The sequence below is a fragment of the Brienomyrus brachyistius genome, chromosome 15, assembly GCF_023856365.1.
Source record: "Brienomyrus brachyistius isolate T26 chromosome 15, BBRACH_0.4, whole genome shotgun sequence".
Classification (NCBI taxonomy): domain Eukaryota; kingdom Metazoa; phylum Chordata; class Actinopteri; order Osteoglossiformes; family Mormyridae; genus Brienomyrus; species Brienomyrus brachyistius.
Window position 1 is genome coordinate 12,261,275 of NC_064547.1, and position 13,639 is coordinate 12,274,913.

A 13,639-nucleotide genomic window follows, 5' to 3' on the forward strand; every position below is an offset into this window, starting at 1 on the left:
AATTAAATGATCTATAGGCTATGCAAATTCTATTTATTTATTTTCAAGAACATATCCTTTGTAAAGATGGTTATCCCTAAGTTCTTTCACAAATGTTCAGAGGTGAGCTTCCCAAAGCCACCATGACGCTATGTCGTTCCTATGTTCTGTCCTTTAAATGTTAATTGTTAAGAAGGGTTCAGGGAAACTCACCCAGGTCTACATTGTTCAGTTTCAAAATAACCTGCCCAGCAAAGATGTCTAACAGAAGACCATTTATATTTCCCTGCAATCTAAACTCCTGCTACTGTCTAAACTCATAGTTCCCTTTTTTCATCAATCCTTTGACTTTCATTTGACTGTGGAAATAACTGCAATTTACCCTTTTACCTGTCGTTGTTTGAGTGATTTATTTTTTCTTCCCTTCCCAGCACCTAAACCATCATTTCTTTTAATTCCTTTGCACTGAAAACCATTTCATGTGATGTATCCTGCAAGGGCACTTTCAGTGATACCTTGTTGCCATTGGTCTGTTTGTACTAAGGGTGTATATCACAGTTAGTTGTAACCAAAACAATTAATTCCCTACTTTTGTTTTAAATATTTTTTTCTCATTTTTCTTATCACCTTTGCACATGATTTTAGAGAGAGAATCTATGGCTCAAGAATATCTATTAGGGAGGGGCTTGCATCATGGCAGTCCAATCAGGTGCCTCTTTATTGAGTGGGTCTACATTATGTCTGTCCACTCAGGTGCCTCCGTAATGGTCTTGCATTATGTCTGTCCAATCAGATGTGTCATTATTGGACAAAGAAGTAGTGGTGTTGCAGGGGTGCTTAATTATGCCACATTGTTGTGCCTCAACTGTTAAACCTGTGTATTTATCTTGGTTGTATGGTTGTGTTTGGGAGGGTTGAGAACCACCCTTGACAAAAACCACTCTGACACACACACATGCACATGCACACACACATGCACACACACACAAGTTGGTCTTCCTATCTAAATGGGGACCGTCCCGCAATGTCAAAATAACAGGTGTTTATCACACAGCATATACATAACACTCACACACACAAATTGCCCCACTTCTCTTAAAAACCTGTTTGATTTGCCCATTTAACTAGCCAAATCTTCTTAGGCCTTTCAGAATTTTAGACCTCAGGGACTGAGGGGTAGGGAGGTATGTAGGTTGGGTGGGTCAAATAACCAGCTCATCTCTACTGTTGTACACAAGCCAGGCAACCGTGCCTAAGAATAGTACCTGTGAGACCAGCTGTGGCTCTATTAGGTTAATTAGCGAATCTACCGAAAAGGACAAGCTGACTCACTGTATTCGCTGTTAATAATAGTCGACTGAAGAAGCGTGTTGTGTCTAGGGCTTGTTTTTTGGTTGCACGGTGGTAGAGGTGCAACGTTGCATCTGCTGGCTCGGTGTTTTCTGTGATGCCGGTTAGCCCAGTCCTGCTGACAGGGGAGATGGCGAGTTCTTTTTGCCGGTCCAGGTATAGTACTTCTCTTCCTTTCTCCTCCTTTCATGCCAGGGTTTTTATCACAAAATGGGCCACACTGTCGCACACAAGGTGGCGTGATTTTGTATTTCCTGTTGATTCACAGGGTCGTCTCCTGCTCCTTCCAATTCATTTACATGCTTATTCCAACTAGAAAGGTGCCTGGGTTTAAGCTCTTGTGAAATTGCCTTTGTTTCGGGCCTGAGTTGGATCGCAGTTGGAGTTGGAGTCCTTGGGTTTGTCTACTGAAGGCCGTCAGAGCGAGGAGTTCTGAAGAACGAATCATTGTGTGTGGTTTATTAACAGAGAATGTTTATACTTTTTTTAAATAATGTTTGTGGCCTTCATCCCTCAAGGATCCTCCTATTTGTAGAGTATAAAATGCAAAATGGAAGATCTTCAGTTTAAAATGTAACCCTGCCCCGCTGAGTAAATGGGTTTTTTGCCGTTTTTTGTATTTTCTGTAGTGTAGAAGTGCTTTCTAATGCCCGGTTACATGATGTAGACCCTCCCAGCAAATGGGCACAGATTCCTAACCTGCTGAGCTATACCCCACTCACCATACTGCATCCATCCATCCATCCATCATCTATCTATCTTACTTCCTGATGAAAGTACACGTAATGTATATAATGCCCATTTCTCCTTTTGTATAAAGGTCACCAACTAGATAAAGCTCTGCTAACGGTTACCCCCCCAAGGTGTTTTTTCCTTGGCCTGTCCTGTTGGGTGACCAGCTTCTTGTCTTCTGCTTCACCTGTAAACACAAGGGATGGTGGCCTGGCTGCTGACTTTGCTTACTAAGGCCTGTCCTCTGCTTACCAGGTCTTGCAGCTACTGTAGCTTCTCAGCCTCAAAGTCACACGTTACTCATTTTTTTCCCCGCACTGCTTTGCAGCTTCTGTGTGACTGAGAAGTTCCTGCTGTAGTTTGCATTCCCGACTGACTTGCGGCCAAGTCGGTTGGAGCTGGGAGCCAATTTGGTCACGTGATCCGCAATCGCGTTACCATATTAAAATACAGTGTGTTTCCTAGGAACCTTGTGATTGTGATTTACCAGACAGGTGGATGATTCCTGACAAACTCCTCTAGGGTGATTCTGTATGATCCATGCAAAACATCTGGTCATATACAGCTGCACCTTTATTATCAGCCATGGTAAATTTCAAGCTTAGACATACAGGACAGCATGAGCCACTACATACATTATTAAGCTGGACTTCTCATACAGTTTGGTCTCTCCCTTTCTGGGCCATCTTTGGGCATCTTGTGACAGGTGATTTATTGCAGTCGTCAGTCCCACATCACTAAAGAGGGCACACTCACGCCTGTCATGACAGGCTCACACTCACGCCTGTCACGGCTCGTGTCTTTACTGGCATTACAGTGCCTCCACCTGATCTGAAAGGTCCGTAGATGCACTCATGCTTCATGGCAAGTTTCTCCATCGCTGGTTTCCTCCCGTTCCCCACCTGGAAGGCTGAGTTGATGTGACCTCTCGGCGAGGTTCTGTTGGGTGGGTTGTTTATTTCGTTTTGTAGCGAGCGTGAGTTATGAACCGTGTACAGAGTAAAACCCTTTAATGCACTTAATTCAATGTAAATGCGTATTTTTACAGGTTACATAAATGTATTTCTGAATTAGAAAAGGCAATGACATTTTTAATGGTTTCTGTTCCATGTACCACATCATTACCGACATCTACCTCAACAGGAAAGCACTATAGAGTATTAAATCAATAGCATAGCAAACATTGCTATGCTTTGCATATACATTGGCCTGATTGGTTTTAAGCATTACTCTTTCCTCTGATGAGTTATTAGATTTACCATTAGACTTCTGAAAACAAAACTAGCTTAAAACATGCATTTTTTAGCTAAGAGCTGCTTTTGCCTGAGTGGGAGGGGCTCTTCGTGCATCTATGTGTCTGTGTGTGAGTACTGGCACCTCACCAGAGGTTTAGCTGCTATCAGGAAGTGGGAGAGGAAGTACCCTGCGATGCTGACCTCTGAGGCCAGGCTCCTGGTGGCTTCCCTCCCGAGCTTCTGCGCAGAGGGACCTGCATGCAGGAGCATCTGCTCTCGACTGCTCTTGACTTTCTGGGCCCAGGTGTCGGGTACGAACAGAAGCTAACGTGGCTAACGCTGCTATCAACACTAATGCTCGACTGTCGTCTCCCAGCGACGTTGGCTGTGCACGGGCCAGGTAAACAAATAATTAGGCATGAAGTTTATTACTTTCATTGCTTCCTCACCTTGCCTGGGACTGGAATCATCAGCTTTCTGAAGTCTGTAACCTCCATATCAGCTGTCGTCCTTAGCATCAATGAACCTCCTGTTACACTGGTCGATAATGAGTGATAATGAGTCTCCTCCCTGCTCAATGGCAGAGCGGCAGCTTTGGCTTTGTGCCGTAGTAGAGTTTCCAACGACCTCACAACACGCCGGTCGGTAAAAGGAACACTACGCTTCCCCGCAATGGGCATGTTGGATGTGGATCAAGCTCTATCAGGCAAAGGTGCATCATCTCAGAACTCAGTGAGAGACAGTGTTTACAGTTTGGTACCTGTTCTATGAAACTTCAATGGCTGAGGTGCTGATTAACAATAGCTAGGAAGAAGACGGAGAGATACCCACTGTAGGAGACGGACATGTGTGGATCTATTCTGTAATATTTATTCTTTTGATCTTTGTGTTTTACTTTAAGAATACATTGAAATGTTAAAATATATTTTTTATGAAGGGAGCAGAACATGAACTCCCACCACACAGGGCTGCCCATGAGGGTGGAAAAGAGTAAGACCTTCAAGGGCCACGACACTAGAGTCTAGGGAAATGGAGCGATCGATCCACCGCCCTTGGCAAGTTTCACCATCAGGGTTAGGTCAGCGCTGAATTTCAGTATCAGGATCATTTACCTGATTAATCCTCTTCAAAACTGCAGTTCCAACTTAGCTCTCTTCTCACCTCAACCATGTACTGGGTAAGCTGATGATAGATTTGTCTGGATATATGTTAAAAATTACATGATCCTATACTTTAAAACCAGTTTTCTTGAATGTTCAAATAAGGCTCCTAACTGTATGAGGACTGGGCTTTAACTGTGGTTCTGTGGTTTTCAGTGTTTCTGTTGTCTTAGAAACACTGAGCACATTGTCACCAAATACTGAGGATGGGCTAATGGACTTTCATTGAGTGCGTTGCTATCCATGTGCTATCCGGCGTGTATTCTTACGGGCAGTGTAATATGCACTAAGATGGAATGATGGGGAGTTTTAACACGTCACTTTGTGGGAAGCTGATGGGGCAGCCTGTGAAAATTACTTGACAACGGGGGACTAATTGGGATGCAGGCTAACGCAACCCATGCGGTCGCCATGAGACCTCCTGCTTCTGGCCTGCTGGGTTTCACCACAAGGCTCTTGCAGCCATCTGAGAGGATGGCTATTTTCCGTCACAGCCTAACTGAGCAGACACAGATGAGGGCAGCTGTGGGTAGGTATGTGTGTGTGTGTGTGTGTGTGTGTGTGTGTGTGTGAGTGCTTGCATGTGTCTTGTAGGGTATGAAACATGAAAAGACAGAAGTTGTGGGTGGGCTTCAAAACATGACGAAAAAAAAGCGCTGTAAAGGTAACAATGTAAAGGAATAAATTTGGCAGTTCTTAAGTTAATTTCACCCCTTTGTGCTCTCCTAAGCCCTTTTTTTGAGGCTCATAACATATTTAACATTTACAGGACTATTACCACAGGAAGCCAATTTAAACCCTTCCAGTGATTTAAAATGACAGGATTAATCATGCTGTTCGTTACTCTATTAATACCGGCTGCTAATGCATCGGCACAAACACCGCTCTTATTCTTACATGCCCACCCCAGCGCTGAATCCACAGCTTTAAGAAAAGAATGCTGGAAGTCTGTCGAATCAATTAATAAGATGTGTTTCATTTCAGCATTATGATAAATGTTCATTTTAAATTCCAGAAATAGCAGTAGTATTAATTTCATTTAATTACACTTTGAAGGTAAATCACTTAGTAAATCACAAGAATTATATTCCGTTGGAAGTGAGTTGACTGTAAAAATGGATGTAGTTCTCTGTCAAGCCATATTTAATTTCTTCCTGGTTTTACACTGATCATTTCAATTCATTTCAACTGATCATGTGCATAATGCGATGATGTCGGTAGTGTATGGTGCCCTTGGCGTCTCTTAAATTCAATTACTTCAGTGGCCCCCTATTTCTGGGGGAAATTGATTCTGAACGGACAGCTGTCTATTGTCGATTCGCGAGGAGGGAGATCCTCCTCTGCGTGGGCAGAAGACGAGGCCTAACAGGAAGTGGTGGCCGTCATGGCGACGAACGGCTGCATTGCTGGTGTCCGCCCCCAGGTCACAGCAGCCTAAGAGGGCTGTGGTTTCCCTTCTACAGTATGAGCACTACCCGACTGTTTTTACTCGATTTTCACTCCTCACCTACTCAACAGACACAGCCAACTATACTGTGTCTGCGTCCCAGGAGCCGTTCCTGTCGTTAGCGAGTGTTTTTATGAGGCCCAGTCTCAGCATAACTGAATGACACGTTTTATCATCTGCATTTGCATTAAGATCATCAGTAGGTACTGTAAGGTCTTGGTTGAAGTCTATTCTAAAGTTACTTTGATTTACTCTAGGGGTTCTTTTCAATGCAGGGACGTAAGGGGGCAGGGGCTTGGGGTGTGAGAACACCTGCCTCTTTTGAGGTCCCTTTTGATCACTGGTTTTATCCCAACCCTCCATTTGAAAACTAACACATCATAGTCTCTGCACAGCCCTATCCCAATTCCCAGTGTTAATGTTCTCCTGGCAGAATATGACCTCATCAGCAGTGTGTCTATGTATGAAAATTCCCATGTTTGTGTATCAAAAGCCATGTGACTGGTAACAACCTTTTCAAGACCTAGAGCAGAAATGTTTTTTTTTTTTTCATTAACATAACTGTAAATCCAGTTCTAGAACAGAAAGGGTTCATCCGTGCTGACTTGAGTGAAAGTCTGCTGTGGGAAGCAGATCCTGTGTTGCTAGGCTGGCTGAGAAGAGCATCTTACAAAGATTTCCTTCATCTGAACAATAAAACCAGCATTTAGAGAGCGGGAAAAACTTTAAGCCGTTTTTTTTTCCCACCCAAAGGGCAGACATAAATACTCTGGATGCTGGCAGTAACCCTGAGAGAGCATCAATCACACCCTACCAGCGCTACACATCTCCTGCTCTCTATTAGTAGGTGACACTGTTCTGACTGCATCCTTGGCTTTGAGAGCTAGTTAGCATATGAAATGCATCAAAACACAAGTGCCCATCAGGAGCTCAGTGACCTGATGATTTTAGCATCGTTGATTGTGACAAAGTTCATCTGTAATGACGGGGCACTGGGGTGACTGTGGGACTTCGGTCATTCAGTCCTTGTGAGGGACCAAGCAGTAAGGTGACAAAACACAGGAACTTAAAGAAATAGGCCTTTATTGACCCTCAAAATGCAAACAATAACTAACTCAAAACCTTAATAACTGGGCCCATAAGAGAGGTCAACAAGAACATAACATTACAAAGCAAAACAGTAACTGAAGCAAACTCCATCCATCCATCCATCCATCCATTTTTTTAATAAGGAAACATGAGGAAACATATATAGCGGTTTGGCCAAACCAATTAACACACAAAAGGGATAAACCAAATAAGCACTACATACAACTAAACAAAGCAAAACAGAGCTAAACCCCAATTCCCCCTCTTGCCATGGCAGCACATGGTTCGCTCCTGCTCCAGAGGTTGTCCTTTGAGACACCTCTGCCCTCAGCCACACCTTTATGCTGAATAAGACCATCCCCCACAACCAAAGTAACTACAAACCAAAAGATTAAACAATCACTGCACACAACCCTACAATATCAAAATATATACACACATACACTACACCTAACCCCAAAGACAAAATACAACTAAAACCTAAGAATTATTACTGTATTATTATTACTTCAACACAATTGAATTAGAAAACACATACAAATACTGAGCTAAGGTCTTACTGTGTGTCTGGAGCCATCACAGTCCTATAAAACCAAAGCAGTATAAATCTTACACCCTAAATGCCATATTATGCAGAAGCTGCATGATCTGCCGTAAACAAGTAACAGGAAGATGGCTTTATTCTTAAGGCTATATTCTAATGAATGTAATTACTCTGGCTAATTTTCAGAATGCTATTTTGGATGAAATAGCACATACAGAAGGATGAAATGGAGAGAAGGATGGATTAATACCATTTTTAATCAAAACTTTGATAGTCTATTAGTGTTTTTGAAAGAAGTTTTAACTAGTAGTGTGGTTAACTCTCTCCAGCTGATCATACCGAAGAGTGGTCAGTTTAATTATGACTGGGATCCAGGCCCTGACCCTGTTTAGGGTAAGATAGTTGGCTGATGGATGGATGGACGGATTAAAGTTTAATTCTTATAATACATAAGACATGTATGTTGATACATTAATATTGCTACCATAGCAAAGTATTATATCACTAATCCCTGTTTTGAAGTTGATGTATTCAAGTACTGTTTTACATTCACAGCCGGAAAGACTGGCATCCCATGCAGTTTATTTACAGTGCTTCCAAGGAGAGGTTCCAGGATTGTGCACTGGATAAGCAGTTATGGAAAATGATGGATGAAAACTGCAAAAATACAAATATATTTCTTTTTAACCTTTACTTTAAGGTAACTGCATGTCCCCATGGTAGCACACAAAGGTTGTAGTCTCTTTGTGGGGGTTAGAAACTAGCTTACCATTAAAACCAAAGCAGTTAGTACTGCAGGTCATTAGCTGGACTCTCCTGAGTCACCATGACTGGCATTGTTCTGTCTGAATAGGGGGCTACGAGCCAACAAACAGTCAGCTGGCTTTTCAGTGGAATTTGAGACCTGCTGGAGGTTAAAGGGTCACACGTGGAGAGGCAGCACAGGCTCTCTGACTGCTTTAAGACGCATGTTGTGTGCCATTTAGTGGGAAATATGCTTCCCAGCAAAGGCCGGTAATCTCTATGCTGCCTGCGAGTGAGTCTGCGGGTATTAGCATTAGGGCAGAAAAACCCGCTAAGTGTTGTTAATGACCTTCGTCCACGCTAATGGGTTTGTCTGGGTCTGTGCTCTGCTCCCTCTCCCACCCCCACTGCAACGTGATTCATGTCATCCATACAGACTGTATGAACAGCTAAGAGAGTGTTAAGGGTTATATTTTGACCAATGTGATTCTAAGGAGCTTGGCTAGTTTGATAGCCGAGAGTGCGGCACGTAAGACTGTGATTGAAATGTCATTTACCATTATGTAAGCATCATTTCTGTGTCAGATCCAATGGTACAAACCTTAGTGTTCTTGCACATTATTAATTTTATTTCTGGCTGTCCAACTATACTGTTATGCAGGAGGGATTTTTAACTGTATGAATCAGTTTTTCCAAGTTAAAAAGTAGTGTTAAAATATTCATGAGATATTTCTGAAAACTCATTCTTGTATGTTAAGTTTTCAGGCAATAACTTTCATCTGTTTTAAGCAATCGGAAAATCTCTCTCTATATATATGGGTGTGTGTGTGTGTGTGTGTGTGTGTGTATGTATGTATATATATATGTATACACACACACACACACACACACACACACACACAAATACACATATCATATATATACAGCATTTTTTTTAAATCTGCATCTTTAAATCCTGGTTTTATCATGGTTCTGCTGGCAGAAGGCTACACTGAACAGCAGGTTGCTTCTAGGTTCAAAATTTCTAAAACAACAGCACACAAGTTTCTAGCACACATAGCTAGAAACGTCCCCGGTCAGCGCGTTGGTAGAATAGCGAAAGTTACTGAACTGGATGGGTTGGTGACATTTTATGAACGCCAAATCTGTGTTGCATACACCGATTCCTAATTAAAGTATGCTAATATAGAACTGCAAAGATGCAATTCCATGCTGTAAACTGGCTCCGAAGCTACCCGCCAAGTTGTGATGTTCTGAAGCGTCATGGAGTGGGCGTGCTCTGACGGTTAAAAGCAGGACCATCACTCTCCAAATTCCAGCTGACCAATAGACGTGTAAGCTGCTAAGGCCCGCCCACCTGCTAAAACAGTGTCAAAAGTCAGAAGCAAAAAGGTATTCCAAAAGCAAAAAAAAATTTGAGAAGGAAAAAATGATATTATTTGACTTTTTTTGATTTTCGGTATACATATTTAATAATTTGCTTGCGGTTTTCAAAATTTTACTTAATGCTTTTGGCACAAAATGAACTCCATGCTCTTCATTAATGAGAAACGGGGAAGAGCCAGGCTGAAGTTTGCAAAAATAAATATATATATATTACCAGGAGTTACCATGTTGCCCATAGGTGTGCATGTGTGTATGAATGGTGTTTGTGTTAAATGAACTGCTTTTATATAGCGCTTTTCTACTCTTATGAGTACTAATAGCGCTTTACATTTCATGCCTCACATTCACACACACATTCATACACCGGTGGCAGAGGCTGCCATGCAAGGCACAAGGACACTTTGATGGGGTCGTTATTGCCGAACAATATCACTTCTTCCTGCGCCACCATCTTCCCTGTGATGGATTGGCGCTTCATCCTGGGTTGTTCCCTACCTTGTGCCCGTAGCCTCTGAGATGTCCCCCCTTGACCCTGAATAAGAAGACGTTACAGGAGATGGATGGATGGATGGTTGGAAATGATTGTAGACTTTTTGGGCCAGAAAAGTGTGTGGGGAGTCCCATTAATGAAATATTTCCATGCCTCTGCCAAACCAGGACATGGCAGAGTTATAGGCCTGTAATAATCGGGGAACCAGAAACCAGTTGATTCATGAATCCCACAAAGCACTATAGTATCCTCAAAAGATAAAGCCAAGCAGATGTTTTACAATGCAGTACAGTGGTATCTGTGATATGGAAATAGCTATGTGAAGTGTGTATTAGGTTTGGGTGTGGCATCTATGGCCCCTGAAGGCTTCTGCCTGTTACATATTCAGAAAGTTTCGGTATCTGTTAGAAGAGAATGGTCAGGACTTTCTTTTCACATAGTGAATCAATCAGCAGATGTGCCGAAGGACAATCCGCATTTGTTTCAGAAGGTCAGGTGATCGGACAGGGGGTGCCTGCAACCCATCTGGTGCAGAAGTGTGTGACCTCGTGTTTTATTGACATGGTTTATTCGGTTATTTAATATAAGGAGCATGATGTGCAGATGGGAGAGGACACAGTGAGTAGTCACCGCAGCTGGATGGGTGCAATTTCCCGCAGCTGATTTTTGCTAATTAAATTCTACAGCCCTAGAGCTCTGTCACATTTTTTGCTGTGAGTTTCACCATTGTGATTTCAAAGTCAATGTTTTAGGAAGCAGATTTAAGACTCTCAAAACCGTGTTAAGCTTAGCTAGACAACTTAGAACCTGGTTGTGTGGTAGATTAGAAAATGTGCATAAAGTGAAATCCCAGAAAGTGAAGAAGGATCAACTATGACAGCAAGGCAGGGAACAGAGGAGTGAGAGGTCACTGAAGGGGATTTATTGAGGTGCAGATGATGGAGAAGGTGCAGGAGAGCCAGCAGGAGAGGGGTGGGTGGGGTCAAGTTGGGCCAGGAGAAGGGAGCACAGGCTAAGGCACTGGCCATGCTGCCCAGAGTCAGTAAGAAGCACAGCAGGAGAGGGGGCAGAAATGGTGTGGCAGGGGCAGAAAGTGTCTGGGAGAGTGAGGCCTGTCAGGGCACTGGAGGAGAGGAAGTCAGGGTGGGTGTGGAAGAGTAGCCTGCAGCAAGCCGGGAGTTGGGTGAGACAACTCGTGCATGGAGGTCAGAACAACCCAGGATGGATGTCGTGGGGGAGGGGGGGCAGAGAGGGGGTTAGGATGTGTGAGTGTCGTGTGTGGTTAACAGGAGACCTCTTACTGGTGGGTGGAGGTTAAGAAAGTCCCTGTGGGGAAAAAACATCATGAGTATCAAGTATTCGCAAAGGGCCTGGTGTGATGCTCTAGCCTCACTTTTGTTAAAATGCATTTACAAACATTTTTCGCATTTTTTAAATTCAAGATTAATATGGACAACAGCCAAAATTTCAGTGGGACTCCTTGGAGGGTGTGAAGGAGTGGACAAATGTTGGGGATGCGAACACACCAGGGACTATTTGGGGGAGATGTGTTGTGTCACAATGGAAATGTTGAGGTTGATGTGCCCCGGATGTTGCTGGAAGCCACAGCAGATGTGTCCTCTAAACATCACTCAAAAGGAACATATAGGTGAGCTCGAAACAGAAAAGACAATCTTTCAGCAATACCGGTAGTTGAAGGACACAAGGCACATGTGTGAAAGTAAAGAACAAAGTGAGTGGCTAGTATCATCGATACCCCCCTGTGTGTGTCGGTGGAATTTGCATGTTCTGCACGAAAACCAGATTCACCCCCAAACTCCAAAGGCACATGGCCTGGATAAGCTGGTGCCTGTATTGTCCTTATTCCCCAACCTCATGGCCCTCTGCTTTTTGGGAAGGCTCCAGACCTGCTGCGACCCTGTACTGGATGTAGAACAGGATGTATGGTGAGCATAGAAGCTGCTATTTCTGGGGCAGTTTTCTAAGTAATTCACTGGAAATGTACCGAATTTTGAACACTGTATCACTGGTATTATCACTCTAATTGTTGTAGGTCTTCGGCTTGTGTAAAAAAAGTATTTAAGGACATATCTGCAGATCTAAGGAGGGACTGTCCTGCATTAAGGTGCCAACTCAAACTAGCTCAGTCGTATGCAGAGGTAAATAATAGTTGCCTCAGAGAGCTGATTTAACTAAACAACAAAATGAAATATCAGATTGTGAGCTGGTTATGAGATCTTCACTGTACTTCTAAACGTTCATATTCTGCACCCACTTGTCCTATTCAGGGTCAGGGGGTCTGGAGCCTATCCTGGAAGATATGGGCACAAGGCTACTTCTAAACAATATTAGGCATTTATTTTTAATGGTAGGATTGTTGTTGTGGTTTTGTGGCTGAATTTTCGTGGTGACATTTAATCTTAACCTGTGAAGAACCAGCAGTTCATTTTGTCCTCTGTAGAGTAGAGCTGGCCAATGTCTAGCTAACAGCCATATGACGATGTCTACAGTGAAATACTGCGAAAAATGATGACATGCTTGTAAAGATAGCCTATATATTTTTATATGGGTCTCTTTTACACTTTTTAATAACTATTCATAGATTCATTTAGTACTTACAATTAATTTATTACTATTTCTATTTTTGTACATTTGAGCCCATTCACAGAAACTCTTTGTAGTTTTCCTCCTTATAGCCTACTGCAAGTCTCAAATTGCATACTTCAGTACTTAAACTTCTTTAGAGAGCGTAAGTGGATTAAGAATTGCATTATTTATTTAATATTTTTGCACAGTAAAATCTTGACTGTTTAAATTGTGGTAATTGAACTCTTTTGAAAGTAAAATAGAAATCTGGAGTTATAGCCTATAAAGTGTTAGCCTCAACTTGGGCAGCTCAAATGCAATGCGGGAAATTAAGATTAAAACAACCAAGATATGACAGAAAATATGCACTATATCACTTTCCTCTAGTCAGTACAATAATTAATAATTCATTGATTATATTTTTCTTAAACATGAAATATTCTCATTTAAATGTGTAGGTGTGTGAAGAACAATATTAAAATTAGGAATCAAGGCATATAATGATTAGTAATACAGATATAACAGAGCTCAGTAAACTTTACTCTTCAGTTTTGTAATGAAAATAAAGACTCTGCCCTATTGTAGAGGAAATAGCTTGTACTCACATCTCTCTTTCTATACATGCCACTCTATTAAGTCATGTTGTTCCTTAAAGAGAAATTAGGGCTTTAAGATGAGATCATGTGTGAGGGTGTGACCTTGAAAACTTCCTTTTCCTTTAAAATCAAAATTGTTAAAAAATTTAAAATTTCAAAAAAGCCTGACTTTTGCAGTTTGTAAAACTGTGATCAATTTATTGGATCGAAGGAGGATTTTGGCACTTCCCTTATGTGTGTGTGGTGTTACCATGTTTTCCCGGGGTTTGCTCTGGGTGCTCTGATTTCCTCCCGCAGGAAA

General features: G+C 42.2%; 1 protein-coding gene across 3 annotated transcripts in view; it reads left to right on the forward strand.

Annotated features, from left to right (window-relative positions):
• Positions 1-13,639, forward strand: part of gfod1 (glucose-fructose oxidoreductase domain containing 1) — a 31,752-nt gene that overhangs the window by 4,600 nt on the left and 13,513 nt on the right. Inside the window, exon 1 of one of the 3 annotated variants that reach the window (XM_048976882.1) lies at positions 664-1,485. The exons of the other annotated variants lie outside the window; for them this stretch is intronic. The gene's annotated coding sequence lies outside the window, so the exon portion shown is untranslated. Of the gene's footprint in view, positions 1-663; positions 1,486-13,639 lie in introns of those variants that run through there. 3 annotated transcript variants of the gene reach the window in all.